Source organism: Pantherophis guttatus, chromosome 1, assembly GCF_059756535.1.
Source record: "Pantherophis guttatus breed Tessera chromosome 1, ASM5975653v1, whole genome shotgun sequence".
Taxonomy (NCBI): Eukaryota; Metazoa; Chordata; class Lepidosauria; order Squamata; family Colubridae; genus Pantherophis; species Pantherophis guttatus.
Genome location: NC_142063.1, coordinates 116,416,636 through 116,428,046, shown reverse-complemented (window position 1 = coordinate 116,428,046; position 11,411 = coordinate 116,416,636).

The following is an 11,411-nucleotide window of genomic DNA, read 5'->3' as shown; positions in this document are numbered from 1 at the left end:
GGAATCCAAGCTTAACTTTTTTCCAAGATTATGAAACAGACTAAAAGGATTGATAACAGTTCACTATTATAGTTGATTACACAGTTACAAATAGATTTCAAAGTTCCAAAATCACATGACCAAATGACAACAGCAAATGGGGGAAATAGCCTATTCAAACCCCCGTAGAGCTTCAGCTTTGCAAGTTGCCAAACTGAGACTTTTTGACTGCTATAACAGTGGATAAATTCTGGAGGAAAATGGATCCAGTAATTTGAAGGACTTCTGGAAGCAAAAGGCTGGGTATGAAAAGTAGCTTTGGAGAGCTTGGTGTTTGGCCTGGAGTGAAAGCTTTCAGGGTGCTGAGTACCATGGACCTTTGTGAACATCTGTTCTTGGAAAAAACACAGGGTCTTTTCTTTATTGGTTGTTAGGAGATCATTAAAGGAAGTGTTTTTCTGGCATTCTTTTGTCTTTAAAAAAATAAACTCTTTTTTCCAGTAGATTTCTGTTCTTTCAAAACTAAAACATACATTTTAGGAATATGCAAATAAATTCCTTTTTCTTTGCCTTTCTGGAAACAGAATTTTAAACTTAAACATGTCCATTTTACTGTGTAAACTGTAAACTCTTTAGGCAATCATATTAATGGTCCACATGAGTTTTTCCATGTAGAGGCCTCTTCTATTCTTGCCACTATAATCAAATTAGGCACAATTTCCTGTTTTGCCTGTACATCCAAGAAGTAATCTTAATGGTACATTAGGGACAAAGTAGCATGCTGTGATTTTTTTTTTACACTGTCAAGCACCTCCTTCCAATATGCTTGGTTTTTTTTTCACCCACCCATCACATCTGACAATCATCTATTCTTATCCCTATATATTACAAATGGAATTATTTTTTTCTCCTCATGGAGGTATCAAAGATTCCTTGGCTCTCTTACATTCAGTTTGATATCGAACCCATTGGCCTGACTTAGGGGGTAAATGTGGGACCATCTAAGCTTAAAAGGGATGTGAAAACAGATTGTTGTTATACGTCTTTGTTTTTATCAGTATCACAAATGCTTTAAACCCACATTTACTGATGTGGTGCAGGGGTGAAATCCAGCAGGTTCTGACAGGTTCTGGAGAACCGGTAGCGGAAATTTTGAGCAGTTTGAAGAATTGGTAGCGGAACTTTTGAGTAGTTTGGAGAACCAGCAAATACCACCTCTGGCTGGCCCAAGAGTGGGGAGGGAATGGAGATTTTGCAGTATCCTTCCCCTGGAGTGGGGTGGGAATGGAGATTTTGCAGTATCCTTCCCCTGCCATGCCCACCAAACCACGTGCATGCCCACCATGCCACGCCCACAGAACCGGTAGTAAAAAAAATTGAATTTCACCACTGATGTGGTGCAATAACTTCATGAATTGTTAGTTACCCAATCAATTGGAGTAAGTCTTATATACTTCATATAAACCAGCGATTTCAAACTTGGCAACTTTCAGATGTGCTAATTTCAACTCCAGGAATTCCTCAGCCAACATGGTGGCTGGGGAATTCTGGGAGTTGAAGTCTACATATCTTAAAGTAGCCAAGAATGAATAACAATGTCATAAGTTAATGTATTTGGTGTTTGAATTCTTGCAAGCATCTTGGAATATTAAAGCAAGAAAAAATTAGTTATAGCTGTAAATATTTTAAATTGTTTATTCCAAATTTATGTTTGTGTTTGTGCGTGTATGTGTATGTGTATGTGTGCCATCAAGGCAGTCTTTACGCCTTGTGACTACATTAACAAGTCCTTGTAGTTTTCTTGGCATGATTTCAGAAGTGGTTTGCTATTGCTTGCTTCTTAGACTGAGACAGAGTGTCTGGCCTAAGGTCACAAAACTGGCTTCATGCCTAAAACTGGACTAGAACTCATGCTTTTCAGGAGAAAGATAAATGTTATAAAAGTAAATACCACATCAAAGGGCATGTATATATAAGCATACACACTAACATAAATACATATATTCTGGACAGCTGTAAATATCTTTAAAGTATGTATATATGTGTCAATTCTGCCATTCTCGGCTTGATGCCTTGCTGGCATCTTGCCATCAAAGCCTGGGGGGTGAGGGGCACAGAGTGGCAAATGGGCAATAAATATGTATGGGGATGTGATGGGAAATAGGGAGGGAGAATGACAGCTTGATGAAGATCAGGGAAGAGGGAAGCACGGAACCATTTTGTGCCAATACCCATGTATGGAATGTGGATTGCCCCAAACATTTCAGTGATTCCCAAAACACCTATGTGTCTCTTCATTGGCTGAAGATGAACTGGTCATGTGGGGAGAGCTGGAATGAGGGGAAAAATTTGTAACCTTTCATGCAGGAAACTTAATTCTGGCCTGACTTTACAGCAACCTTTAGTAAAAGAACCTATAACTTCACACAAATGGAGTTGAGGGTCTTTCTTTCCTAAGGGACCTGACTGGAACAGGTCTGGCAATATGTATGAATGCATATATTTATTTATTTAACAATTTATACCCCATCTTTGAGCAGCGTGGTAGCCTAGAGGTAGAGCTCTCATCTCAGAAACAGGAGGCTGTGAGTTCAATCTTAGACAGATATTTCTCTCTCTGGGCGCAAAGAGAAAATATCTGCTGCAAACTCCACGTAGGTGTCAGGAAGGGCATCCGGCCAGTAAATGCTCAGGTCCATTCAGTTGCCTTGACTCCACCCCGATGCAAGGGATACAGGGTTGTTAAAAGAAAAAAAAAATACCATCTTGCCTTCATGGTATCATACATAGTGTTCCCTCCTCCTTCTATTTTCTCCACAAGAACAATCTTGTGATTGGGCTGAGAGAGTGATAAGTCCTCAGACTTCCATGCTGAGAATAGAGTTGAACTGGATCTCTTCACAGTACATGGATTGATAAAATGAAGAAATGTTTCAGGACAAGAACAAACTCTTAACTGTCTTGATCTAAATTACAGCTGTCATATGATAATTAGAATTTTAACTTTTCTGAATTTTGGTTTTATTACTTGGCATATATTTTGATTTCTATTTCTCTGTGGAATTCAAACGATCAAATCCAAAACCATGAGGGATACTATATAAAATATATTATGTGATCCCTCTAACATTGTGGCAGAAGTTCTTTTTTTTAGTTATTACATTAGTTTTAATTAGTTTATTACATTAGTATTTCTAGCTTTATGCGTTGTGAAATAATTGCAACATACTCTGAAATAAGTACTATATTGATTCTTATTCTTATTCACAATATGAATAAACCTCCTATAGGCAAATAGCCAGTAAATCATTTTTTTAATTCATAATCTCATAAGTATGTTAATATTTTAGAACATCTTATTTCATTAAAATTTTAAACTACAGTATTTGAATTCTTGCTAAAACCATTTGAATTATCTAAAACTGTAGAAAGGCAATATACGGTATTTAGTTATTTTGATTTCAATCCTAAATCAACACTGTTTTTCTATAGATGATTAAACAATATCATCTATTTGTAAGAATTTTGGAACAAAGAATTGGAATATCCCACAGCAACATACCAATGCTTGAAGATCTTAAAGCATATTAGTGTGTTTGTTATGATTTTAAGATGAACATAACTGAACAGCAAAAATATGTTTATTGGACACTTCTCTGAGCAGTTAAAAAGGCTGACAGTGAACTTCATGATGCTGCAAGCATTAAATAATGGGGGGTTGGAGGATAACTATGTACATTATATGAGAAATGCTTGCACCACAGCAATCTGAATTTTGTTTACGTTTTCTAGTACTGATTTGGGAAGAGATACAGTTTAGAGATGTTAATGATTTTGAATCACTTACCAATTACATAAATGAAGAACTATGAGTTTACTGAGAATGGGTGAACCAGAAGAGATGGAAAGACAATGCAGATCAGGATATATAATCTTAGGTTGATTTTTTGCACTTGTGCCAGAAGCACCAAGACACTTCCAGGTTGAAAGGATAGCCAGTGACATCATCCTTGCCCAATTGGAGGCTCCTTTCATGTCCCTGGCAGGAGCTGGAGGGAAGGATGAGAGCTCATCCCCGTCCCATGACAGATCTTGGGTCTCGAATGCAGACTTGCTAACCTCCAGTCCAATGGTCCCAACCACAAGTTATCACACTCCTCTTGGCTTGGTGACATATATTTACTGTCTACTTACAAACTGGCCCTTATTATCAAGAAGGAAAGATGGATCAATCACCACTACTTTTTGGTCAATATTTAATGCTTGGCTTTAAAAATGTTTAAATATACTTTGTCTCTTTTTTCTTTTCTTTGTTTTCTTTTATTCTGCGTAGCAAGAATCATGATAATAACAACGACAACAAATACTACTACTATTATACTACAACCACCAGATCTGGACTGTAAAATAAAGGCAGTCACTAAGTGACAGGAAAGAGTTAGGTCCTTTGGTATCTGGCTACCACCTAATGTTCACCCTGATTTGTGCAGCTTAGCTTTGGTAGTTGTAAATATTTTTTTTTTGTAATGATGGGGGAGGGTAGGAGAGTTAAGGCTTTATTTATAAAATTATAGGGAAAAAATAGCAAATGGAATAAGAAAGAAAAGGGGAGAAAAGGCTGAACAACACATATATACTAGTGTGTTTCTCATATACATACATACGTACGTACGTATGTACGTACATACATACATACACACTCTATAATTAATTGAGTATAATTGGCTAGAAAAGTCCTTCATCTGGAGCTGGCTGCATCAAAGCAAAACCAATAAAAACTTAACACAATATCATAAAGCTAAGCTATATTTTCATTGCCATTGACAACATTTTCACTAATATTATTGATGAGTGGGCAACTACAGATTTTATCTGGGTTTTTTTTTTCTGCAAATGTTTCAGGGTGTTCTGAAATTGGTTGTTTCTTTAATGAATACAGCATGGGTTGAACAGAGAGAAATATGTTGTACTCCAGTCAAGGATCCATTATGACCAGTGGGGTTTCTATAGTTCATGTTAATTACTGCCCCATGGACTGATCAAGTACTTGGTAGAAACTTATGTATGTTGGCTTTCTGTATATGTATCTGTTTTCTTTGCTTGAAGAATGGTATATAAAGTAGTTTATTATTGGCAAACAATTTCAAAACAATTTCCATAGTGATGGTGTTCAGTGATATTTAGCAGTTGTATTCCCAAAGTCAGGCATGTGTCTTTAATTCACAAAAGCACAGCACAAGACAATCAGATACAGAAGAATTTAACAAAGTGTTATATATGCTATAGATTACATTTCTCGATCCTGAAATCCTGGATCATAACAGCTCTTTGAACCAGAATAATGTTTTAGATATCACTAAAAAAAACATTTGCCTATATGGCATAATGCCTAACATTGACATTTTAATTAGTTTTTCATTGTTCACATTATGGCAGCATGCAAATTGATTGACAGGCAATGCAGATGAGATTATTTCAAGGAGATATATACTGCAACAAGTAAATAAATTTCAGAAGTTGCGGGGATCAGTGAAAGCAGAGAATATGTAACTCTCAACCATATTTCTGGCCAGCAACTTCCATCACTTTAGCAGGAAAATAATGCCCTAATTGACAGGTGCACATAAGAGCAGAGGCAATTCTCAGGCAGACAGTGGGCAAGAAAAGGTGTAGTTTATATTTCTTACATCAGCCATCTACCCATCCCAGTGGCACTCCAGTCATAAGGACAACCACTTTTCCAGACAATGCCCATTTAAACACATCCACTAGAGATTATATAGCAGCTTCTTAGGAATCCAAGTTTGAGAGGAGGATGAGGATGGGATATGCATGGGACCTGCATGCTGGGGCAGTTACCTGTGCCTGTTATAATCTGGTTCTTCACCTTCAGTGAGCTTGGCCATTTCTCTCCAAGTGCTCTAAGAAGCATTGATCCTTCTCTGTTTGCCTTGTTCCACTTATGTAGAATTGTTCTAGCTGGGTTATTAAATCTGGGTGACAAATAGACAGTAGCCTAGAGATACAGAAAACTCTCCAATTCTTTGCTACCATCTCATAAATTTTGCAGCTCAGATGTGGCTACATTATAAACATGGCTGCTCAGCCCATACCTATAACAAATACAGCATTCAAATGTTCTAAGTAGAGAGTACTGGACAGCCATAGCAATGACAATCTTAGAGGATGTATTACAATTAACCCACTAAAGTGAATGCCTGCCCTGTTGTGTTAATGCCTGCAAAATGTCATAAGCTGTTTTCAAATTCTGGACTTTTAACTTTGTTCACCCTACTCGGCCCCGTCTTTATGCATTTGTGCAGATACAGCACATTGGGTACTTATGTGTCTGCTCTACTATGATCTACCTCCTTTAATTCTGCATCATTTTAATTGCAACTCTGTCGTAAGACTTGAAGGTCCCACACCAGCCAGCCCAACATTTAAGGAAGTAAAGGACTGTAAAAGTTCAAATAGAAATGTAAATAAATTCAACAATGGCTAGTCCGAGGCATTGTCTCACAATACACACACATACAAACTCCCTACTGTGTTTATTTCACTCCTCATCTCCTCCTTCCCTATGGCCAGGAACTCACTGGCTTGAAAGCTGAGAGCCGTGGGACAGTCTGGCTCCAGATGGATCATTTGCTTAAGTTGACCATAAAATTGTCTGTTTCAAAGGACGCCATTGTGTCTCTGGAGGCAGCCGAGCCCATTCCAGCTGTTTGGCAAGGGGATGGAAAGGCCATGTGAGATGCCAAGGCAGGCCTCCCCAGAGAGTAACCATGCTTCAAATTCCTCCTTGAAGCCTGTGGCATGGATATGTCCTCTGAAAAGAACAATTGGTATTACCACAGGCTGAGAAAGAGCCCTTACTGCTTTGATAGGATAATCATTTGAATAGTTCCTTCATTCCTGTAGCCAGCTTTGCTCTGCAACGAAGGCTCTGGAAAGATGCCGAGGCCTCCCAGCTTCCTCGGTTGGTGGTTTGGGGCTCAGTCTGTCTGCAGCCAGCCCAGGGCTCTGACCAGAAATGGCTTCCGCCATTTGAAGAGAAGGATAAAGGATTATTATAGTCAGCACTGAGGTGGTCTAGGCTAAATAAGGTAGTGGATGATTCTGCCAATTTGCTCTACTAAGAGAAAGCAAGCAAACCAAGGCAGAGTTCCTGCACAAAAGTTGCTGCGGTCTTGTATACTTCTTTTTATTTTCATCTTTTTATGTTCTTAGAGAACTTGGCTTTGCTTTCATAATGAGTTTGGAAATGATAGGCTTATCACATCTTTAGAGACGTTGTTGTGGTTTCCTGTTACTCTGGTCCTGTCCTGCCTCCCAAGTAGATCCTGTCCTAGTAAAGTGACCCCCTTGTTCACACAGCTACTCTTTTTCTTGGTTACCTAGCATTTCACAACTTTTTTCCTGTCAAAAGTAACTCAGAAGTATTTTTTAGGAACAGTACAGAAATCTTCCTTGATAGGATGCTGCTATCTGTTTTCATTATGAAAGTGAACCAAGGTGAACCAGAAAATATTAATTTTTTTATTGTATCCTTTTGAGTTTGTAGCTTATGGGGGCAATATATTTTATTCTCATCTGGTATCCAGGGATTAAGCCTAAACAGCAGATTAGCCCATATTTTAATTTCAAATATAATTTAGCACTGCTCATGAACCTAGATTTTTTTCTAGATGACTGAGAACTCTGCTACAATGGGTTGTACTATTAAAATATCTTGCAGTTCAGAGCTTTATTAACCCTCACACATACCTTCCACCAAATAAAAAATAAAGAATAGGTTATTTCAATGTATCTCACTCAGCAAACATGTCGTCTCCCCATCCTGCCTTTCTAGGCACCTTTACTGTTTAACAAACCAAAATAGTGTTTTCCAATCTGCCAACTTCTAGCTATGTGAACGTCAATTTTCGGAATTCCCCTGCCAGAAGAACCTTTGCTGAGCATTCTGGGAGTTGGAAGTCCATAATTTGGTCGTTGCTAGAGTTTGGAAAGACGGCCCTAGAGAGGTAGTCTTATATAGGTCCAAACCAAATCAGAAAGCTACATGATGATTTTTGTTCAGCTCATTTTATTTATATAAAAAAAGTAAAGAATGATTTACACCCCATTTCCATGAAAGGCTTCAAAGCCACTTTACAATTTTGATGCAGTCAAAATCATTATCATCACAACACTTCCAAAAAAAGCAAGGCATCAGTTGCATTGACCTATCCTAGCATGGGCAGCAATTGAAAAATGACGTTGCTGATGTGACAGTCTCAACTGAAGCAGTCGGTGTGGTTTATGCCTAGTTTGCACATCTAATATTGCGAACTCTTTAAAGAGAATTAAATAATAAAAGTTTCCCCACAAAAAAACACAACATATTTAAAACTCTTCAGAGTTAAATTGCCATTTGCACAATGCAGTCCTACATTTTGTAGCATTCTTAAACAGAAGTAACACAAGCAGAAGCAGTTTTACAATAGCAACATTTTGCCCATACCCTTAACCATTCCCTAATCATATAATCAAACTCTGATCAGGAAAATCATATTTATAATTTGCATCTAGTGTTGCATCTAGTGACCAAAGATCTAAATTTGCATATAAGTAAATGATTTTTTAAAAAATAAACGGTCACTCAAAATTGTTCCAGGAATAAATCTGGGCTGCAAAGTCCAGGAGGCAAAGAGGTGATTTGGCCATAAACTACAATTAGCCATAAACTGCAATTAACCATGACCAGCTTATCTTTGCTCTTAATTGGCTGCAAGAAGGAGCTGGCTCCTGGCCATAATACAACCATGACCCAAACATAGTACCCAGAAGAAGCCCTCTAGAGGAGACAACCAAGCAAAGTTAAAGGAAAAAGAATATGGAGCTCTTCAAATACAGCACAATTATGATTTTCAGTTGTTTGGGAGTTGAGATTTGCTTTGAGGGCAGGGTTCTCTTGTGGGACTATGATACAAAAATGTGCGGTAGTCTTGGGAAATTTGTAATATTTGGTAGATATGCCAATGCTATCATCTTCCACATCCACCAACCTCTTCCCTTTTCCTTCCTGGCAAGGACAGAAAATTTTAATTCCTGCCCCCACCTCCTTGGAGCAGAGTCAGTGGTAAAATCCAATTTTTTTTACTATCGGTTCTGTGGGTGTGGTGTTGCTTGGTGGGCGTGGCTTGGTGGGCATGGCAGGGGAAGTATACTGCAAAATCTTCATTCCCGCCCCACTCCTGGGGGAAGGATATTGCAAAATCTCCATTCCCACCCCACTCTGGGGCCAGCCAGAGGTGGTATTTGCTGGTTCTCTGAACTACTCAAAATTCCCTCTACCGGTTCTCCAGAACTTGTCAGAACCTGCTGGATTTCACCCTTGGCACTGGTTCTTAATTCAGCTCTTCAGTCAAATCTGTGAAGTTACCTGCAGGGGCAAGAAGATGCTGATCTGGAAATCTTGCTACATCTAAAGCAGTGGTGCATTCAGCAGAGCTATTGGGAATGTTAGATCTAAGTGTACAATTCTAAAAGAAGTCCTCCTCCAGTGTTTCTTCAAACACAACAGAAACATTGATTATTCAGCAACAGGGTTGATTACAGATGTATTTATTTACCAGTACTGCCTTAGTTAAGGAGCTTATGTTGGTGGTTATATATTAATAAAGCAGCAGGCACTTAAACTGAATATATTCCTAGTATTGTGGGCACCCCCTTACCTGGCAGAAAAGACAAGTTAATGTGCATTCAATGGCAATTTGCAGTGGTTTTGCTGCATTTACTCTAATAGTAAGCCATTCCTTCTAGTGTCCATATTTAAGGCTAACAGCTAGGTTACAACAATTCTGACAACCATTAGATAATGCCACAAAGTTATTTTTTATATGTCTTTCCTCTCATCGAGTGGCTCTCTGGATTCTAATAGCCCAGGTTTTGATAGTCCTATCTAAAAGAATCAAAGGGATATCTGACTAATATAAACAGATGTTGAAATTGCGTGAGATTCTTGTATGGTTTGAATAAAATTATGTGAAATGTTTATGTAGTTTTAAGGATCAGGTGCTAATTAGTAATGCCATGTAGGATGTACAAACTTGGCCACCTCCAGAAAAAAAAAAAAAAGATCCAAGGAAGACTGCTCAGGAGGTCCTTGACTTGAAATCAAATCAGAGTACATAAATGGGCAGAAGCATTTTAAAAAAATGATTATCTTTTATGCTCCATCACTAGATGGCAGCAAGAGTACCACTTTCTGAAATAAAAATCATTCTGAGATACTAAAAGTGGATTTGCCTGGTTTTCTTAGTGTATGATGCAGTGGAGAAATCCAAATTTCTCCGGTTCTCCACAAGAACTACTGCAAAAGGTTCTGTGGGTGTGGCTTGGTGGACGTGGCTTGATGGGCGTGGCAGGGAAAGGATACTGCAAAATCTCCATTCCCACTCCACCCCAGGGGAAGGATACAGCAAAATCTCCATTCCCTCCCCACTCCAGGGGAAGGATACTGCAAAATCCCCATTCCCATCCCACTCTGGGGCCAGCCAGAGCTGGTATTTGCCAGTTCTCTGAACTACTCAAAATTTCCACTACCGGTTAGCCAGAACCTGTCAGAACCTGATGGATTTCACCCCTGATATGATGTGATTATGACTGAAGATGGTGAATGTAGCAAACAGATGCATTTTGTCTACTCTTCCAAAAGTTGTTTGGTTTGTCGTGTATTGAACAAATTTTATTGATTTGGTACATTGACAGTTGATTGTAGAGAAAAATTACTAATGAACAATTAACGGCTTGTATTCCCAAATCATGAAAACCAAAATATTCTTGCTACCTTCCTCCCCATCTGTTCAAATGTAATGTTTTAGTGTTATTGTGAGTATTTATTGCTGCAATGTTTTATGGCTTTTAATGTTTGTAGCAGTGGTGGGTTGCTCATGGTTCGGTCCGGTTTTTGTGAACTGGTAATAATGGCGGTGGGAGGCTCTGCCCACCTGCCCAGACGTCATCATGGATGTTCTGAGCATGCGCAGAAGCTTCTGTGCATATGCAGAAGCGTGCACGCTCCCATTGCAAACTGGTAGTAAAGGTAAGTGGAACCCACCCCTGGTTTGTAAGCTGCCAGAGATGCCTCGAGATGAGATGGATAGCAAATAAATCTAATGAATAAATAAATGAAAACTTTACAGATAAAAGTCTGTCTATAGATCCATCTACAACTATTTACTTTCCCTATTTCTGGAGTCAACCATTCCGTTTTTCATGAACTCCACAGTCCTTGACTTTTCTCTACATAATGATGGCCTGCTGAAGCTGGCCTTGCAAGTAATACACTAGAGTTGAGGATTATTTTTCAACTCTGTGACTCTTGAATAAAACTGAGAGGCATCAGCTCCTGGAGTTCAAATGTACCTGGACTTGGTGGTTCTGTT